The sequence below is a fragment of the Arachis hypogaea genome, chromosome 4 (genome assembly GCF_003086295.3).
Source record: "Arachis hypogaea cultivar Tifrunner chromosome 4, arahy.Tifrunner.gnm2.J5K5, whole genome shotgun sequence".
Classification (NCBI taxonomy): domain Eukaryota; kingdom Viridiplantae; phylum Streptophyta; class Magnoliopsida; order Fabales; family Fabaceae; genus Arachis; species Arachis hypogaea.
Genome location: NC_092039.1, coordinates 31,393,952 through 31,414,407, shown reverse-complemented (window position 1 = coordinate 31,414,407; position 20,456 = coordinate 31,393,952). Strand labels below are relative to the sequence as shown.

Here is a 20,456-nt window from a genome sequence, read left to right as displayed (position 1 = left end):
CTTATGGAGGACATTTTGCAGGAGAAAGAACAGCAGCTAAGGTGTTGCAGTGTGGTTTTTATTGGCCCACTATATTCAAAGATGCAAAGGAACTAGTGAAGCACTGCCATGAATGCCAGAAAGCGGGGAACCTGCCAAGAAGAAATGAAATGCCACAACAATTCATTCTGGAACTTGAATTGTTTGATGTATGGGGGATAGATTTCATGGGACCCTTTCCCACCTCATACTCAAATAATTACATTCTTGTGGCAGTAGACTATGTCTCCAAATGGGTTGAAGCAATAGCAACTCCAACCAATGATAATAAGGTAGTCATGAACTTCCTCAGAAAACACATTTTTTGCCGTTTTGGGGTTCCAAGAGCAATCATCAGTGATGGAGGAAGCCACTTCTGCAACAAACCATTAGAGGCATTGCTTCTAAAATATGGAGTCAAACACAAGGTAGCCACACCATACCATCCACAGACAAGTGGACAAGCCGAAATATCTAATAGGGAACTCAAAAGAATTCTGGAAAAGACTGTGGGAACTTCAAGGAAGGACTGGTCGATTAAGCTAGATGATGCTCTTTGGGCATATAGGACAGCTTTCAAAACACCAATTGGAATGTCTCCTTACCAACTAGTATATGGAAAAGCTTGCCATTTGCCACTGGAGTTGGAGCACAAGGCATTCTGGGCCTTGAAACTCTTGAACTTGGACAGCAGAGCTGCTGGAGAAAGAAGGATGTTGCAAATTCAAGAGTTGGAAGAATTCAGAGCTGAAGCTTATGAGAATGCCAAAATTTACAAAGAAAGAGCAAAGAAGAAGCATGACAGCAACATAGCCCCAAGGAAATTTGAAGAGGGACAAAAAGTATTGCTCTACAATTCTAGGCTGAAGCTATTTCCAGGGAAGCTAAAATCAAGGTGGTCTGGACCATTCCTTGTCACCAAGGTCTCCCAATATGGACAAGTAGAAATCATGGAAGAAAAGTCACAACGAACCTTCACTGTGAATGGTCAAAGACTCAAACATTACTTGGGAGATGTGGAGGAGAAGGACAAGGTTAAATATCACCTCAACTGAGGAAGCTGACCGTCAAGCTAATGACGTTAAAGAAGCGCTTGTTGGGAGGCAACCCAACCTGAGGTAATACTCCTTTGCTGTTTCTTTTATTTGTTTCAATAAAAAGGTGAAGTAGTTTCTATGCATTGCAAAGAATTAAGTTTGGTGTTTCACACCAAACAATGAATTCGTGGATCAATAATTCAAAGGGGAATGTGTGACTCTAAGTTTGGTGTTCCACCATACAGATCAACTGAACACAACAACCTTTGAATTATATGAAAGGAACAACCATTCTAAGCAATCACAGAAATGCTTAAAATCCTTAGCAGCAACTTCATTCCAAGGAGAATTCAATGATTCAAAGAGCAGAGGAGTAAGTAGGAGACTAAGTTTGGTGTTCACACACCAACTTAAGACTCAGACACTTGCCCATACATAGTTGAGCTAACCACTCAAGTGCTTGAGAAGCAAGCAACTTCATCACTCTTTGCAGGAAAGGAAACAAGGATCTTAGAAAGAACATGAAGCAACAACTAGGAGAATGGTGCGCGAAATTGTGAACAATACTTTTCACAACTCTCATAATCCCCAGTCATGAACCCCAAAAACTTGGTGTTCAATACCATGGCATTACACAACTTTGCACAACTAACCAGCAAGTGCACTGGGTCGTCCAAGTAATAAACCTTACGCGAGTAAGGGTCGATCCCACGGAGATTGTTAGTATGAAGCAAGCTATGGTCATCTTGTAAATCTTAGTCAGGCAAACTCAAATGGATGTATGATGATGAACGAAATAAACATAAAGGTAAAGATAGAGATACTTATGTAATTCATTGGTAGGAACTTCAGATAAGCGCATGAAGATGCCTTCCCTTCCGTCTCTCTGCTTTCCTACTGTCTTCATCCAATCCTTCTTACTCCTTTCCATGGCAAGCTTATGTAGGGTTTCACCATTGTCAGTGGCTACCTCCCATCCTCTCAGTGAAAACGTTTGCCTATGCTCTGTCACAGCATGGGGTAATCAGCTGTCGGTTCTCGGTCAGGCCGGAATAGAATCCATCGATTCTTTTACGTCTGTCACTAACGCCCCGCCTGCTAGGAGTTTGAAGCACGTCACAGTCATTCAATCACTGAATCCTACTCAGAATACCACAGACAAGGTTAGACCTTCCGGATTCTCTTGAATGCCGCCATCAGTTCTAGCCTATACCACGAAGACTCTGATCTCACGGAATGGTTGGCTCGGTTGTCAGGCGAGCACTCGGTTGTCAGGCGATCAACCATGCATCGTGCAATCAGGAATCCAAGAGATATTCACTCAATCGAAGGTAGAACGGAGGTGGTTGTCAGTCACACGTTCATAGGTGAGAATGATGATGAGTGTCACGGATCATCACATTCATCAAGTTGAAGAACAAGTGATATCTTAGAACAAGAACAAGCGGAATTGAATGGAAGAACAATAGTAATTGCATTAATACTCGAGGTACAGCAGAGCTCCACACCTTAATCTATGGTGTGTAGAAACTCCACCGTTGAAAATACATAAGAACAAGGTCTAGGCATGGCCGTGAGGCCAGCCTCCCAATGATCTAAGATAGCATAAAAATGAAGATAGCTACCAAAGTCTCCAAATACAATAGTAAAAGGTCCTACTTATAGAGAACTAGTAGCCTAAGGTTTACAGAAATAAGTAAATGACATAAAAATTCACTTCCGGGCCCACTTGGTGTGTGCTTGGGCTGAGCAATGAAGCATTTTCGTGCAGAGACTTCTCTTGGAGTTAAACGCCAGCTTTTATGCCAGTTTGGGCGTTTAACTCCCATTTTGGTGCCAGTTCCAGCGTTTAACGCTGGGATTTCTGAGGGTGACTTTGAACGCCGGTTTGGGCCATCAAATCTTGGGCAAAGTATGGACTATCATATATTTCTGGAAAGCCCAGGATGTCTACTTTCCAACGCCGTTGAGAGCGCGCCAATTGGGCTTCTGTAGCTCCAGAAAATCCACTTCGAGTGCAGGGAGGTCAGAATCCAACAGCATCTGCAGTCCTTTTTAGTCTCTGAATCAGATTTTTGCTCAGGTCCCTCAATTTCAGCCAGAAAATACCTGAAATCACAGAAAAACACACAAACTCATAGTAAAGTCCAGAAAAGTGAATTTTAACTAAAAACTAATAAAAATATACTAAAAACTAACTAGATCATACTAAAAACATACTAAAAACAATGCCAAAAAGCGTACAAATTATCCGCTCATCACAACACCAAACTTAAATTGTTGCTTGTTCTCAAGCAACTGAAAGTCAAATAAGATAAAAAGAAGAGAATATGAAATGAATCCCAAAAACATCTGTGAAGATCAGTATTAATTAGATGAGCGGGGCTTTTAGCTTTTTGCCTCTGAATAGTTTTGGCATCTCACTCTATCCTTTGAAATTCAAAATGATTGGCTTCTTTAGGAACTTAGAATCCAGATAGTGTTATTGATTCTCCTAGTAAAGTATGATGATTCTTGAACATAGCTACTTATTGAGTCTTGGCTGTGGCCCAAAGCACTCTGTCTTCCAGTATTACCACCGGATACATACATGCCACAGACACATAATTGGGTGAACCTTTTCAGATTGTGACTCAGCTTTGCTAAAGTCCCCAACTAGAGGTGTCCAGGGTTCTTAAGCACACTCTTATTGCTTTGGATCACAACTTTATTTCTTTCTTTTCTCTTCTTTTTTTTCGAATTTTTTTTTTTGAATAGCAATGCTTTTTCTTGCTTCAAAAATCATTTTTATGATTTTTCAGATCCTCAGTAACATGTCTCCTTTTTCATCATTCTTTCAAGAGCCAACATTCATGAACCACAAATTCAAAACACATATGCACTGTTTAAGCATACATTCAGAAAACAAAAACATTGCCACCACATCACAATAATTAAACTGTTATAAAATTCAAGATTCATGCAATTCTTTTTCTTTTTCAATTAAGCACGTTTTTATTCAAGAAAGGTGATGGATTCATAGGACATTCATAACTTTAAGGCATAGACACTAAGACCTCACAAGACACAAACATGGACAAACATAAGCATAAAATTCGTAAAACAGAAGAATAAAGAACAAGGAAATCAAAGAACGGGTCCACCTTAGTGATGGCGGCTCTTTCTTCCTCTTGAAGATCCTATGGAGTGCTTGAGCTCCTCAATGTCTCTTCCTTGTCTTTGTTGCTCCTCTCTCATGATTCTTTAATCTTCTCTAATTTCATGGAGGATGATGGAGTGTTCTTGATGCTCCACCCTTAGTTGTCCCATGTTGGAACTCAATTCTCCTAGGGAGGTGTTTAGTTGCTCCCAATAGTTTTGTGGAGGAAGGTGCATCCCTTGAGGAATCTCAGGGATCTCATGATGAGTGGGGTCTCTTGTGTGCTCCATCCTCTTCTTAGTGATGGGCTTGTCCTCATCAATGGGGTGTCTCCCTATATGTCAACTCCAACTGAATAACAGAGGTGACAAATGAGATGAGGGAAGGCTAACCTTGCTAAGGTAGAGGACTTGTCCGCCACCTTATAGAGTTCTTGGGCTATAACCTCATGAACTTCTATTTCTTCTCCAATCATAATGCTATGGATCATGATTGCCCGGTCTATGGTAACTTCGGACCGGTTGCTAGTGGGAATGATTGAGCGTTGGATGAACTCCAACCATCCTCTAGCCACGGGTTTGAGGTCATGCCTTCTCAATTGAACCGGCTTTCCTCTTGAATCTCTCTTCCATTGGGCGCCCTCTTCACATATGACTGTGAGGACTTGGTCCAACCTTTGATCAAAGTTGACCCTTCTAGTGTAAGGATGTTCATCTCCTTGCATCATAGGCAAGTTGAACGCCACCCTCACACTTTCCGGACTAAAATCCAAGTATTTCCCCCGAACCATAGTAAGATAATTCTTTGGATTCGGGTTCATACTTTGGTCATGGTTCTTGGTGATCCATGCATTGGCATAGAACTCTTGAACCATCAAGATTCCGACTTGTTGAATGGGGTTGGTAAGAACTTCCCAACCTCTTCTTCGGATCTCATGTCGGATCTCCGGATATTCACCCTTTTTGAGTGAAAAAGGGACCTCAGGGATCACCTTCTTCAAGGCCACAACTTCATAGAAATGGTCTTGATGCACCCTTGAGATGAATCTCCCCATCTCCCATGACTCGGAGGAGGAAGCTTTTGCCTTCCCTTTCCTCTTTCTAGAGGTTTCTCCGGCCTTGGATGCCATAAATGGTTATGCAAAAACAAAAAGCAATGCTTTTACCACACCAAACTTAAAATGTTTGCTCGTCCTCGAGCAAAAGAAGAAAGAAGAGTGTAGAAGAAGAAGAAATGAGGAGAAAGGGAAAGGCTTTGTATTCGGCCAAAGGGGAGAGAGATGGTGTTGAAGGTGTGGAAAATGAAGGAGTGAAGGAGGGTTTATATAGGAGAGGGGGAGAGGGATGTTCGGCCATTTGAGGGTGGGTTTGGGTGGGAAAGTAGTTTGAATTTGAATGGTGGGGTAGGTGGGGTTTTATGAAGGATGGATGTGAGTGGTGAAGAGAAAGAAGGGATTTGATAGGTGAAGGGTTTTTGGGGAAGAGGTGTTGAGGTGATTGGTGAATGGGTGAAGAAGAGAGAGAGAGTGGTAGGGTAGGTGGGGATCCTATGGGGTCCACAGATCCTGAGGTGTCAAGGAAAAGTCATCCCTGCACCAAATGGCATTCAAAATCACGTTTTGAGCCATTTCTGGCGTTAAACGCCGGGCTGGTGCCCATTTCTGGCGTTTAACGCCAGCTTCTTGCCCCCTTTCTGGCATTTAACGCCAGTCTGGTGCCCCTTTCTGGCGTTAAACGCCCAGAATGGTGCCAGACTGGGCGTTAAACGCCCAACAGCTAACCTCACTGGCGTTTAAACGCCAGTAGGTGTGTCCTCCAGGGTGTGCTGTTTTTCTTCCTGTTTTTCATTCTGTTTTTGCTTTTTTCATTGATTTTGTGACTTCTCATGATCATCAACCTACAAAAAAGAGAAAATAACAAAAATAAAATAGATAAAATAAAACATTGGGTTGCCTCCCAACAAGCGCTTCTTTAATGTCAGTAGCTTGACAGAGGACTCTCATGGAGCCTCACAGATACTCAGAGCCATGTTGGAACCTCCCAACACCAAACTTAGAGTTTAAATGTGGGGGTTCAACACCAAACTTAGAGTTTGGTTGTGGCCTCCCAACACCAAACTTAGAGTTTGACTGTGGGGGCTCTGTTTGTCTCTGATTTGAGAGAAGCTCTTCATGCTTCCTCTCTATGATGATAGAGGGATATCCTTGGGCCTTAAACACCAAGGATTCTTCATTCACTTGAATGATCAACTCTCCTCTATCAACATCAATCATAGCCTTTGCTGTGGCTAGGAAGGGTCTGCCAAGGATGATGGATTCATCCATGCACTTCCCAGTCTCTAGGACTATGAAATCAGTAGGGATGTAATGGTCTTCAACTTTAACCAGAACATCCTCTACAAGTCCATGGGCTTGTTTTCTTGAATTGTCTGCCATCTCTAGTGAGATTTTTGCAACTTGCACCTCAGAGATCCCTAACTTCTCCATTACAGAGAGAGGCATGAGGTTTACACTTGACCCTAAGTCACACAAGGCCTTCTTGAAGGTCATGGTGCCTATGGTACAAGGTATTGAAAACTTTCTAGGATCCTGTCTCTTTTAAGGCAGTTTCTGCCTAGACAAGTCATCCAGTTCTTTGGTGAGCAAAGGAGGTTCATCCTCCCAAGTCTCATTTCCAAATAACTTGTCATTTAGCTTCATGATTGCTCCAAGGTATTTAGCAACTTGCTCCTCAGTGACATACTCATCCTCTTCAGAGGAAGAATACTCATCAGAGCTCATGAATGGCAGAAGTAAGTCCAATGGAATCTCTATGATCTTATTTTGAGCCTCAGATTCCCATGGTTCCTCATTGGGGAACTCATTGGAGGCCAGTGGACGTCCATTGAGGTCTTCCTCAGTGGCGTTCACTGTCTCTTCTTCCTCCCAAAATTCGGCCATGTTGATGGCCTTGCACTCTCCTTTTGGATTTTCTTCAGTATTGCTTGGGAGAGTACTAGGAGGGAGTTCAGTAATTTTCTTGCTCAGCTGACCCACTTGTGCCTCCAAATTTCTAATGGAGGACCTTGTTTCAGTCATGAAACTTTGAGTGGTTTTGATTAGATCAGAGACCATGGTTGCTAAGTCAGAGGTATTCTGCTTAGAACTCTCTGTCTGTTGCTGAGAAGATGATGGAAAAGGTTTGCTATTGCTAAACCTGTTTCTTCCACCATTATTGTTATTGAAACCTTGTTGAGGTCTCTGTTGATCCTTCCAAGAAAAATTTGGATGATTCCTCCATGAAGGATTATAGGTGTTTCCATAGGGTTCTCCCATGCAATTCACCTCTTCCATTGAAGGGTTCTCAGGATCATAAGCTTCTTCCTCAGATGAAGCTTCCTTAGTACTGCTTGGTGCATTTTGCATTCCAGACAGACTTTGAAAAATCATATTGACTTGTTGAGTCAATATCTTGTTCTGAGCCAATATGGCATTCAGAGTGTCAATCTCAAGAACTCCTTTCTTCTGACTAGTCCCATTGTTCACAGGATTCCTTTCAGAAGTGTACATGAATTGGTTATTTGCAACCATTTCAATTAGTTCTTGAGCTTCAGTAGGCGTCTTCTTCAGATGAAGAGATCCTCCAGAAGAGCTATCCAAGGACATCTTGGACAGTTCAGAGAGACCATCATAGAAAATACCTATGATGTTCCATTCAGAAAGCATGTCAGAAGGACACTTTCTGATTAATTATTTGTATCTTTCCCAAGCTTCATAGAGGGATTCTTCTTCCTTCTGTCTGAAGGTTTGGACTTCCACTCTAAGCTTACTCAATTTTTGAGGTGGAAAGAACTTTGCCAAGAAGGCGTTGACTAGCTTTTCCCAAGAGTCCAGGCTTTCTTTAGGTTGAGAGTCCAACCATGTCCTAGCTCTGTCTCTTACAGCAAAAGGGAATAGCATAAGTCTGTAGACCTCAGGGTCAACCCCATTAGTCTTGACAGTGTCACAGATTTGCAAGAATTCAGCTAAAAACTGATGAGGATCTTCCAATGGAAGTCCATGGAACTTGCAATTCTGTTGCATTAGAGAAACTAATTGAGGCTTAAGCTCAAAGTTGTTTGCTCCAATGGCAGGGATAGAGATGCTTCTCCCATAGAAATTGGGAGTAGGTGCAGTGAAGTCACCCAGCACCTTCCTTGCATTGTTGGCATTGTTGTTGTTTTCGGCTGCCATGTGTTTTTCTTCTTTGAAGAATTCGTTCAGGTCCTCTAAAGAGAGTTGTGCTTTGGCTTCTCTTAGCTTTCGCTTCAAGGTCCTTCCAGGTTCAGGATCAGCCTCAACAAGAATGCCTTTGTCTTTGCTCCTGCTCATAAGAAAGAGAAGAGAACAAGAAATGTGGAATCCTCTATGTCACAGTATAGAGATTCCTTGAAGTGTCAGAGGAAAAGAAGAGTAGAAGACAGAAGTAGAAAATTCGAACTTATCAAAGAAGATGGAGTTTGAATTTTGCATTAAGGGATAGTGTTAGTCCATAAATAGAAGGATGTGAGAAGAAGGGAAGTGATTTTCGAAAATTAAGTGAAAAATTTTGAAAACATTTTTGAAAAACATTACTTAATTTTCGAAAATGAAAGTGGGAAAGAAATCAAGTGATTTTTGAAAAAGATTTTGAAATTAGAAATCAAAAAGATTTTATTGAAGACTATTTTGAAAAAGATGTGGTTAAGAAGATATGATTAGTTTTTAAAAAGATGTGATTGAGAAGATATGATTTGAAAAACATTTTAAAAAGATTTGATTTTGAAAATTAAAAACTTGACTAACAAGAAAAGATATGATTCAAACATTAAACCTTTCTCAACAGAAAAGGCAACATACTTGAAATGTTGAATCAAATCATTAATTGATAGTAAGTATCTTTGAAAAAGGAAAGAAATTGATTTTGAAAAAGATTTGATTGAAAAATTGATTTGAAAAAGATTTGATTTTGAAATGATTTTGAAAAATTAAAAAAATTTGATTTGAAAACAAAATCTTCTCCCTTTAGCCATCCTGGCGTTAAACGCCCAGAATGGTGCACATTCTGGCGTTTAACGCCCAAAACTATACCCTTTTGGGCGTTAAACGCCCAACCAGGTACCCTGGCTGGCGTTTAAACGCCAGTCTGTCCTTCTTCACTGGGCGTTTTGAACGCCCAGCTTTTTCTGTGCAATTTCTCTGCTGTATGTTCTGAATCTTCAATTCTCTGTATTATTGACTTGAAAAGACACAAATTAAAAATATTTTTGGATTTTTAATAATCAAAATGCAACTAAAATCAAATAACAATGCATGCAAGACACCAAACTTAGCAGTTTGTATACTACTGACACTAACAAAATGAAAATGCATAAGAGACACACAAAATACTCAAGTCAATTGAATTCAAAGATCAGAGCACAAAAATTATCAAGAATTACTTGAAAATCCTTAATACACATGAATGAATGCATGCAATTGACACCAAACTTAAAATGAGACACTAGACTCAAGCAAGAAATTTTTGGATTTTATAATTTTTTTGATTTTTTTGTGTTTTTCGAAAATTAAGTGGAAAAAAGTATCAAAATTCTTAATGAGAATTCCAGGAATCAGTGCAATGCTAGTCTAAGACTCCGGTCCAGGAATTAGACATGGCTTCACAGCCAGCCAAGCTTTCAAAGAAAGCTTCGGTCCAAAACACTAGACATGGCCAAAGGCCAGCCAAGCCTTAGCAGATCACTGCTCCAAAAGCAAGATTGATAAAAATCAACAAGCTCTTGTGATGATAAGTTGAAACCTCGGTCCAATGAGATTAGACATGGCTTCTCAGCCAGCCAGACTTCAACAAATCATCATGAAACTCTAGAATTCATCTTCAAGAATTTCGAAAAAAATAAATACCTAATCTAAGCAACAAGATGAACCTTCAGTTGTCCAAACTGAACAATCCCCGGCAACGGCGCCAAAAACTTGGTGCTGTTGCCGGATCTTGGCACTGATGTTACCGGACCAAAAGCTTGCTCAAAACTTGAACAATCCCCGGCAACGGCGCCAAAAACTTGGTGCGCGAAATTGTGAACAATACTTTTCACAACTCTCATAATCCCCAGTCATGAACCCCAAAAACTTGGTGTTCAATACCATGGCATTACACAACTTCGCACAACTAACCAGCAAGTGCACTGGGTCGTCCAAGTAATAAACCTTACGCGAGTAAGGGTCGATCCCACGGAGATTGTTAGTATGAAGCAAGCTATGGTCATCTTGTAAATCTTAGTCAGGCAAACTCAAATGGATGTATGATGATGAACGAAATAAACATAAAGGTAAAGATAGAGATACTTATGTAATTCATTGGTAGGAACTTCAGATAAGCGCATGAAGATGCCTTCCCTTCCGTCTCTCTGCTTTCCTACTGTCTTCATCCAATCCTTCTTACTCCTTTCCATGGCAAGCTTATGTAGGGTTTCACCATTGTCAGTGGCTACCTCCCATCCTCTCAGTGAAAACGTTTGCCTATGCTCTGTCACAGCATGGGGTAATCAGCTGTCGGTTCTCGGTCAGGCCGGAATAGAATCCATCGATTCTTTTGCGTCTGTCACTAACGCCCCGCCTGCTAGGAGTTTGAAGCACGTCACAGTCATTCAATCACTGAATCCTACTCAGAATACCACAGACAAGGTTAGACCTTCCGGATTCTCTTGAATGCCGCCATCAGTTCTAGCTTATACCACGAAGACTCTGATCTCACGGAATGGTTGGCTCGGTTGTCAGGCGAGCACTCGGTTGTCAGGCGATCAACCATGCATCGTGCAATCAGGAATCCAAGAGATATTCACTCAATCGAAGGTAGAACGGAGGTGGTTGTCAGTCACACGTTCATAGGTGAGAATGATGATGAGTGTCACGGATCATCACATTCATCAAGTTGAAGAACAAGTGATATCTTAGAACAAGAACAAGCGGAATTGAATGGAAGAACAATAGTAATTGCATTAATACTCGAGGTACAGCAGAGCTCCACACCTTAATCTATGGTGTGTAGAAACTCCACCGTTGAAAATACATAAGAACAAGGTCTAGGCATGGCTGTGAGGCCAGCCTCCCAATGATCTAAGATAGCATAAAAATGAAGATAGCTATCAAAGTCTCCAAATACAATAGTAAAAGGTCCTACTTATAGAGAACTAGTAGCCTAAGGTTTACAGAAATAAGTAAATGACATAAAAATCCACTTCCGGGCCCACTTGGTGTGTGCTTGGGCTGAGCAATGAAGCATTTTCGTGCAGAGACTTCTCTTGGAGTTAAACGCCAGCTTTTATGCCAGTTTGGGCGTTTAACTCCCATTTTGGTGCCAGTTCCAGCGTTTAACGCTGGGATTTCTGAGGGTGACTTTGAACGCCGGTTTGGGCCATCAAATCTTGGGTAAAGTATGGACTATCATATATTGCTGGAAAGCCCAGGATGTCTACTTTCCAACGCCGTTGAGAGCGCGCCAATTGGGCTTCTGTAGCTCCAGAAAATCCACTTCGAGTGCAGGGAGGTCAGAATCCAACAGCATCTGCAGTCCTTTTTAGTCTCTGAATCAGATTTTTGCTCAGGTCCCTCAATTTCAGCCAGAAAATACCTGAAATCACAGAAAAACACACAAACTCATAGTAAAGTCCAGAAAAGTGAATTTTAACTAAAAACTAATAAAAATATACTAAAAACTAACTAGATCATACTAAAAACATACTAAAAACAATGCCAAAAAGCGTACAAATTATCCGCTCATCAGAGAAGAAGGAGAAATCAAATTGTTTCCTGGCAACAAAGAGAAAACAAGAAATTTCACAAGGTGGTGTTGTTCCTTGACCATTCTTTAAAAGGCAAACAAAAGCATGCTTGTTCTGGTTTAAACTGTAATTGTTGAATCTTTTTGGAATGTGAAGTTTTTAGTATGAGTGTTGGTTTACTGCTTTGAATAAAGTGAATGCCTAGATGTTTGGATATAACTTCATCTTCTTAAACAAATGCTTGCCATGCTTGTTCTGTTTCCAAAAGTAAAAGAAAAGTTTGAACAAAAGTAACTTGGCTCAATTAGTGACAAATCAAGTAGAATTAAGTGGTGGTATGCATGCTTGATTGTTTAGTCAGATCACTGGAAATTGAGTGTAGAATTATCATTTTTGTGTAGAAGTTGAATACTGTCTATGGATCTTGATGAATAAATGTCTTTGGCCATGAAAAAAAAGAAAGAAAAAGAAGAAGAAAAAGCCACTGAAAAAGGGGCAACCAAAAAGCAAAAAAATTGAGAAAGTAAGCTAGGCACCAATGGTTTGAACTTCTGAGACAAATGCCTGTGGTGTTTATGTATTAAGGATATGCTTGGATGAATAGGTTCTGAGGAGTATTTCAACACTTGGTAACTTGGGTTAACTAACCCGGGATTATCAACCAAAAGTCCATTATCAAGAGCAACCTTAATACAAAACATTTAGTCACACAAAGAGGTGCTGGGCACCAATGTCTCAAGAAGAAATGTGAACTAAAATGCCTGTAGTGGATATGTGTAGTGCACTGATAAGAAAAAGAAAATGCCAAAGGCTTGTGCAACACATGACACTGAGCAAACAAGGAGCAAAGGAGCTCTAAGAAAAAGAAAAACAAAGAAAGGAAAAGTGCCAAGGACATAAGAATAACAAGAGGCCATAGCAGTGTTTGATAGATGCAATGAAAAAGTGATAATCTTACCTGATAAGAATGAAAAAGTGATGCTGCAACTTTCTGCATAAAACCCTTCTGATGAACTTCAAGTGCTTACTAATATAGCCAATATAATTACTTTCTGTTTCATACTTTCTTCTCAAATAACTCAGGACTTGCTTAGGGACAAGCAAGTATTAAGTTTGGTGTTGTGATGCCAAGGCATCTTAGGCTAGTTTCACTAGCATTTTTCTGTTAGTTTTAGTTGTTTTATGCATTTTCTTGAGCTTAAAGTAACCAAGAACGGTTAAATGAATAACAAAGAAATGAACCACCCAAACAGTATGATTTTGATGCAAATTCCATGAGTTTTTAGTTATATTACTTGAATGCTATGAATGGAAGATTTCTCATGAAATTTTGCAAGACTTTGATGCAGTTGTTTGGATGATTTCAGGGAAGAAGAGGCTAGGCAAGGAAGCAACAAAATCAATAAAGGAAGCTTGAATATCACATGTGGAGTTTAAGTTCCAGTTTAAGCTTAAACTGGAACTTAAACTGCCAAGCCATATAAAGCTGAAAGTGGCATTTAAGCTCCAGTTTAAGCTTAAACTGGAGCTTAAACGCCAAAATCATGAAAGCTGAGGAATGCTGAAACTGGCGTTTAACCTCCAGTTTAACCTTAAACTGGAAGTTAAACGCCAGAATTGAGAAATGCACCAGGGAGCATTCCCACGTTTAAGCTCCAGTTTAACCTTAAACTGGAGCTTAAACGTGTTCGACTATTTTTCTCCTCCAGGGTTGCTTTCTCATTTCCACGTTTAAGCTCCAGTTTAAGCTTAAACTGGAGCTTAAACGTGTTCGACCATTCCACACTCCGTAGTTGCTCTCTTCCGTTTCCCACGTTTAAGCTTCAGTTTAACCTTAAACTGAAGCTTAAACGTGTTCGACTAAATCACCCTCCAGGGTTGCTTTCTTCATTTCCACGTTTAAGCTTCAGTTTAACCTTAAACTGAAGCTTAAACGTGTTCGACTACTTACCCTCCAGGGTTGCCTTCTTCCATTTCCACGTTTAAGCTTCAGTTTAACCTTAAACTGAAGCTTAAACTGCAACTTAAACGCAATTATTTGAAAAGGTTTCTGGGCCAAAGATATTGCAGTTTAAGTTAGCATTTGAGCACAAACATTAACTTAAACGTACTCTGGTATGAAACCCAATTGAATATCATGGTTTATGGGATTGGGCCTGAAGAATTGATGAGTCTGGAATTTCAATTTGTTGAGTCATGTGTCATTACTTGTTTATCACTAAGTTTGCTCAATGAATGTTACAGAATTGGATCAGCAGCCTCATCAGGATTATGGATCATAAACCCAAAGCAAAAGGAAATCAAGGAAAGGCCTCAAAGCCCAAGAAACACAACAGAAGCTCAAGTTAGAAAGTGTATAAATAGGATAGAATTTAAGTTAGGAAAGAACTTTTGGATCATTTTTCGAGTTTTCATACTATTTGTAATTGAATTCAGAGCTATGACTCACTAAACCCCCTTTCATTGGGTTAGGGAGCTCTATTGTAATTCAATGAATCAATAATAGTTTTTATCTTCTTCTTCAATCTTTTCTCTTGAATTTTTGTTAGAAAGCTTCTCGATCTAATTCCATTGGTTAGTTGTCTTGGGAAAGAAACTATCCATAATTGGAATCCTTCGGAACCTTGGGAAAGGAATGGAGGATTCATGCTAGAGAAGCTTTCTCACAGTGAATTGGATTGGGGTTTGGATGGATATTGTGACATGTAATCCTACCAAATTGTGGTTCATGAAACTGTGTGGTATAATCAGTGATCAAGCATCATCTCTTCTTATGAACATTTAAACCAAGGGATTGGGAATTTGTTTGTTTTTAGAGAGAATTGGTGAGCCAAGGGATTGGGATCCAATCATATAAGATTGCCAAGCAAAATTCAATGAATGCATTGGTTGAGGAAGGGATAAAAATGTTTTGATTCGGAGATCTCAATATCTCCTGAAACCCAATGAATTCCCCATTTCTGATCTACCACTTTCTCTTTACATTCTACAATTAAATTCATGCAATCACCCCGATCCCTTTTTAGTTTCAGCAATTTAGCTTCTCACTCTTTAATTCATGCAATTTTACATTCCGCAATTCTCATCTAAATCTTGATTCCGCTCAACTAGAACACACTTCTAATCCGAATTGCTCACTCAACCAATCCTTGTGGGATTCGACCTCACTCTATTGTGAGTTTTTACTTAACGATAACCGGTGCACTTGCCGGAAGGAATTTTTGCCGATCGTGCAATTTCCTAAAATCGTAGCATCATGGAGTAGAAGAAGAAGAAAATAGATGGAGATAGATGGAGGAGAACAATTCGGCCAAGTGAGGGCTAAACGTGTATGAGTAGTGTGTGGGATAAGTGGTATGAGAGGGGTATTTATAGGGAGGTTATGGTTAGGGTTTCAAAAGATTGGGGGAAAATATGGGTGGGAAAGTTTGAATTTTAGTGGGTGGGGGTTGGTGGGAGTTATGATGGTTTTGAGGAAGAGGTATGTATGTGATTTGTTGAGGGTTTATAGGGAAGAGTATGATGGGAAGTGTGAAAAGAAGAGGGAAAAAGGTGGGGTTGGTGAAGATGTTGTGGGACCCACTGGTCTTGAGAGGTTAGGGAATTCAAATTCTTTGCCCCCTTGTGGGTGTTGAACGCCAGCTCATGCTTCATAGTTGGCGTTCAACGCCAGCTTCCTGGCGTTGAATGCCAAGGAAGGACCTCTTTCCTGGCGTTCAACACCAGGTCTTCTACTCTGTTGGGCGTTGAACACCCAGCCTCTGCTCCAGGGTTGGCGTTCAACGTCAGTAATGTTACCCTTTGTGGTCGTTGAACGCCCACTCATGCCTTCTTGTCTGGCGTTCAACACCAGCAAGACATGTACTCCAGGGTGTTCTGTTTCCACTTCTGAACATTTCTGTCTCTGTTCTGACTAATGTACATGATCATGAACCTAAAGAAAATAATTAAGAAAAATGAATTCAAAGAAAAACATAAATAATAACTATGGTTGGGTTGCCTCCCAACAAGCGCTCCTTTAATGTCACTAGCTTGATGGTTAGCTCCTTACGGAGATTGATATGGGCTCAGAATTTTGCCCCTTATAGTGAACTTTCTTTCTGTCTTCTCATGGATGAGCTTCACAAGCTCTAGAGATAAGACACGACTCACTGTATGTGGTATGACTGGTTTCTTAGTGAAGAGAACTCTCATTCCAGGTGAGAGGCCTTCTATTGGAATCTTTTTGTCTCTCCAGCCTTTAAGTACTTTTTTTAATACCTTTGTTCTCAGTGCTTGTTGATGGCCGCCCAACACCAAACTTAAAATTGGTGTCTGGGGGCTTAGTAAAGCTCTGCACTGAGAGAGATGGTTGGAATACTAAATGTTGCACAGTTATCTCTGATGGGAGATATTTGTCGGTATAGAATTTACCAATAAATTCTATCATGAGTATAGTCTAAACCAACAAGCTATCCTGCACCAAATTTAGAAAATGTGTCACCACAATTCAAAATCAATAACCGGGAGTAGAATCTCGGGTCATTCTCCCTAGGAGTTGCCCTAAGATGCACGTCATTGGTTAGGAGTTCTCCTGGTAGTTTGGAGTTGAATACAAGAAATGTAAATAAACACGAATTAAAACAATGAGCAATTAACAATTGAACTAAGGAAACCAAGAAATTAAACTAACAAGGGTGAATGACAATCAATCAAATATAAAATCCTTGGCTAGGGGTGAGAATTGGAATTCCTATCATCATTGCCTCCATCAATTGTGACAAGAACTGGTTATTGCTCCACTTAGTTAACCTCTAACTATAAAGAAAAGTCAAGTGGAGATAATCAATTTGAGTCCACAAGTCCTAGTCAAATCCTAAGGAAAGACTAGCTTTAGTGGCATTCAAATCAACTAGCAATTCCAATTATCAATCAACAAAAGACTTTGACAATTCAATTGTTTCCAATTTCCCAACCCCCAAGCCAAGAGTGAAAATTTACTCCATAATTATAATTGACATTTCCTCAAATACTTGGTGAGCAAGAATGAAAGACATTGTGAAATTGAGAAGAAATTTTAAATCAAAGTTATCTACTATAAACAACTAACAACAATCAAGTAATTAACAACAACAAACATGAAATTCCTCAATGCATTAATAGAAATCAATGTAAACAAGATCCAATTCCAAGATCCAAAATAACTAGAATAACAAGAACACTAAATGAGAGTAGGAAAATGAGATCTACAAATTAAAGCAATGCAAAATTGAATTAAAACAGATCTAACCAAATGATCCAAGTGAAATTGAAATTGAGAAAGCTAAAACCTAGAGAGAAGGGAGAGTTTCTCTCTCTAGAGACTAAAACTCCAAAAACTAGCTAAAAATTCTCTAATGTGTGAGTCCCCCTTTTCCCCATCGATTCCTGGATCTTTTCCATGAAGAATCAAGTTGGATTTGGCCCTGGAGCTCCTCAGAAATCGCCAACCACGAGTTCATTAATGATGTCATGTACCGAGCGTCACGCGTGCACGTCGGCCACGTGTGCGCGTCATTTGAGTTTTGCAAGCCACGCGTGTGCGTCAGCCACGCGTGTGCGTCAGCCACGCGTGTGCGTCAGCCACGCGTGTGCGTCAGCCACGCGTACGCGTCGATAGGATTTTTGCTCAGCCACGCGAATGCATCAACTTTTACGCGCCAATCTTAAAACCATGCTCCACGCGTGTGCGTCGGCCACGCGTGCGCGTCGCAGCCAATTCTCCAAAGCTCCATTCTTCATGTTCCTTCCACTTGTGCATGCTTCCTTTCTCTCTTCTAGGCTGTTCTTGCCCTATAAACTCTGAAATCACTTAACAAACATATCAATACATCAAATGGTAGTAGAAGAAGATTAAAATATAACATATTTAAGGTCAAAGAAGCATGTTTTCAACCATGAAGCAGAATAAGGAAGGAGACACAAAACTATGCATTTTATATGAATAAGTGTGAAAGAATATTGATAAAACCCCCCCAAATTCTACACAAGATAAACCCTAAAATTGGGGTTTATCAATCTCTCTTTTCTCAGGGAGAGAGCTGGGGAGTGGCATCTTGAACAAGATGTGCTTCTCCACTAGTTGTAAAATCAGTTCTCCCTTTGTTTCATCAATGATAGCATTGGCAGTGGCTAGGAAAAGTCTTCTAAGGATGATTGATTCATCCTCATCTTCCCCAGTATCTAAGATTATGAAGTTTGCAGGGATGTAAAGGTCTTTAACCTTCACCAAGACATCCTCTACTAAGCTATATGCTTTTTTCATTGACTTGTCTGTCATCTCTAGTGAGATATTTGCAGCTTGTACCTCAAAGATTCCCAACTTCTCCATCACAGAGAGTGGCATGAGATTTATACTTGACCCTAGGTCACACAGAGCCTTCTCGAAGGTCATGGTGCCTATGGTTCAAGGAGTTAGGAAGCGTCCAGGATCCGAAAGCTTTTAAGGAAGATTCTGCTGAACCAAAGCATTGAGTTCTTTGGTAAGCACTAGAGGTTCTTCCTCCAATGTCTTTACTCCAAATAACTTGGCGTTTAGCTTCATGAGAGCTCCTAGGTATTGAGCAACTTGCTCTTCCCTAGTTTTCTCATCCTCATCAGAGAATGAGTATTCATCAGAACTCATGAATTGCAAGAGTGTTTGCAAGGGGACCTCTATGGTCTCTTTATGAGCCTTGACTTTCTTTAATTCTTGGATAGGGACTTCATCAGGGGGTGTTGAGTACTCAATAGGAATACCGTTACTGGCATTCAACTCTACCTCTTTTGGCTTTTTGGGTGTTGAACGCTCAGTGGGGACATCTTCACTGGCATTCAATGCCAGCTTCCTTGCCAATTTAGGCTTTGAACGCCTAGTAAGGTCCTCCTTACTGGCGTTCAACGCTAGCTCTTGTGCCAGTTGGAGCATTGAACGCCCAGTAAGGTCTTCCTTACTGGCGTTCAATGCCAACTTGTCCTCCTCAGATTCGGCCTCAGCCTCTGTAGTGATGACCTTGCACTCTTCTCTTGGGTTTACTTCAGTGTTACTAGGAAGAGTGTTAGGAGGAGTCTCAGGGATTCTCTTGCTAAGTTGACCAACTTGTACCTCCAGATTTCTGATGGAGGACCTTGTTTCAGTTATGAAACTATGAGTAGTCTTAGAGACGTTGGAGACTATAGTGACTAAGTCAGAAAGACTCTGCCTAGAAATCTCCAAGTGTTCCTAAGAAGATGGGAATGGTGGTCTGTTGTTGAAATTATTCTAGGTTCTTCCACCTTGATCATTATTAAAGCCTTGCTGAGGCTTCTGTTGATCTTTCCATGAAAGGTTAGGATAATTCCTCCATGATGGATTGTAGGTGTTTCCATAGAGTTCTCCCATGTAATTCACCTCCTCCATCCTGGGTTGGTCAGGATCATAAGCTTCTCCTTTAGAGGAAGCTTCTTGAGTGCTGCCAGCTGCAGCTTACATTCCAGTCAAATGCTGAGAAATCATATTGACCTGCTGGGTCAAAATCTTGTTCTGAGCCAATATGGCATTCGGGGTGTCTACTTCAAGAACTTCTCTCTTCTGAGCTACCACATTATTCACAGGGGTTCTCTTAGAAGTGTACATGAATTGGTTGTTTGCAACCATCTCAATAGGTTCTCTTGCTTCTGCAGGTGTTTTCTTCAAGTGGAGTGATCCACCTACAGAGCTGTCCAATGATATTTTGGACATCTGAGAGACCATCATAGAAGATGCCTAAGATAGGCCATTCTGAGAGCATGTCAGAAGGACATCTCCTAATCAGTTGCTTGTATCTTTTCCAAACTTCATAGAGGGATTCACCTTCTCTTTGTCTGAAGGTTTGAACTTCCACTCTAATTTTGCTCATCTTCTGATGAGGAAAGAACCTGGCCAAAAAAACATTGACCAATTTTTTCCAAGAGTCTAGGCTTTCTTTAGGATGAGAGTCCAACCATATCTTAGCTCTATCTCTAACCGCAAAGGGAAAGAGCATAAGTCTGTAGACCTAAGGATCCACTCCATTGGTCTTAATAGTGTCACAGATTTGCAAGAATTCAGATAGAAACTGATGTGGATCTTCTAGTGGAAGTCCATGGAATTTGCAATTCTGTTGCATTAGAGAGACTACTTGAGGCTTAAGCTCAAAGTTATTTGCTCTAATTGCAGATTTGGAGATACTTCTTCCATAGAAATCATAATTTGGTATGGTGTAGTCACCAAAAACCTTTCTTGCATCTCCTTCATCATTAGGCTCGGCTGCCATGTTTTTAGCTTCTTGTCCGAAAATCTCTGTGAGGTTTCTTCCGGAGTGTTGTGCTTTAGCTTGTTGTAAACGCCTCCTTAAAGTCCTCTCGGGTTCAGCATCAAGATTTAAGAGAGGTTCTTTATCTCTGTTCCTGCTCATAAACAAGAAAAAGAAAACCAAGAAAGAAGAAGAATGGGAGCTCTATGTTCAAGAACAGAGGACTCCCTATGAGAT

General features: G+C 40.5%; 1 non-coding gene across 1 annotated transcript; it reads left to right on the top strand.

Annotated features, from left to right (window-relative positions):
• Nucleotides 1-7,891: 7,891 nt before the first annotated feature.
• LOC112798899 (small nucleolar RNA R71) lies at nt 7,892-7,999 on the top strand. Its single transcript, XR_003200495.1, has one exon. It is a non-coding gene; the product is annotated as a small nucleolar RNA R71 (small nucleolar RNA).
• Nucleotides 8,000-20,456: the final 12,457 nt, after the last annotated feature.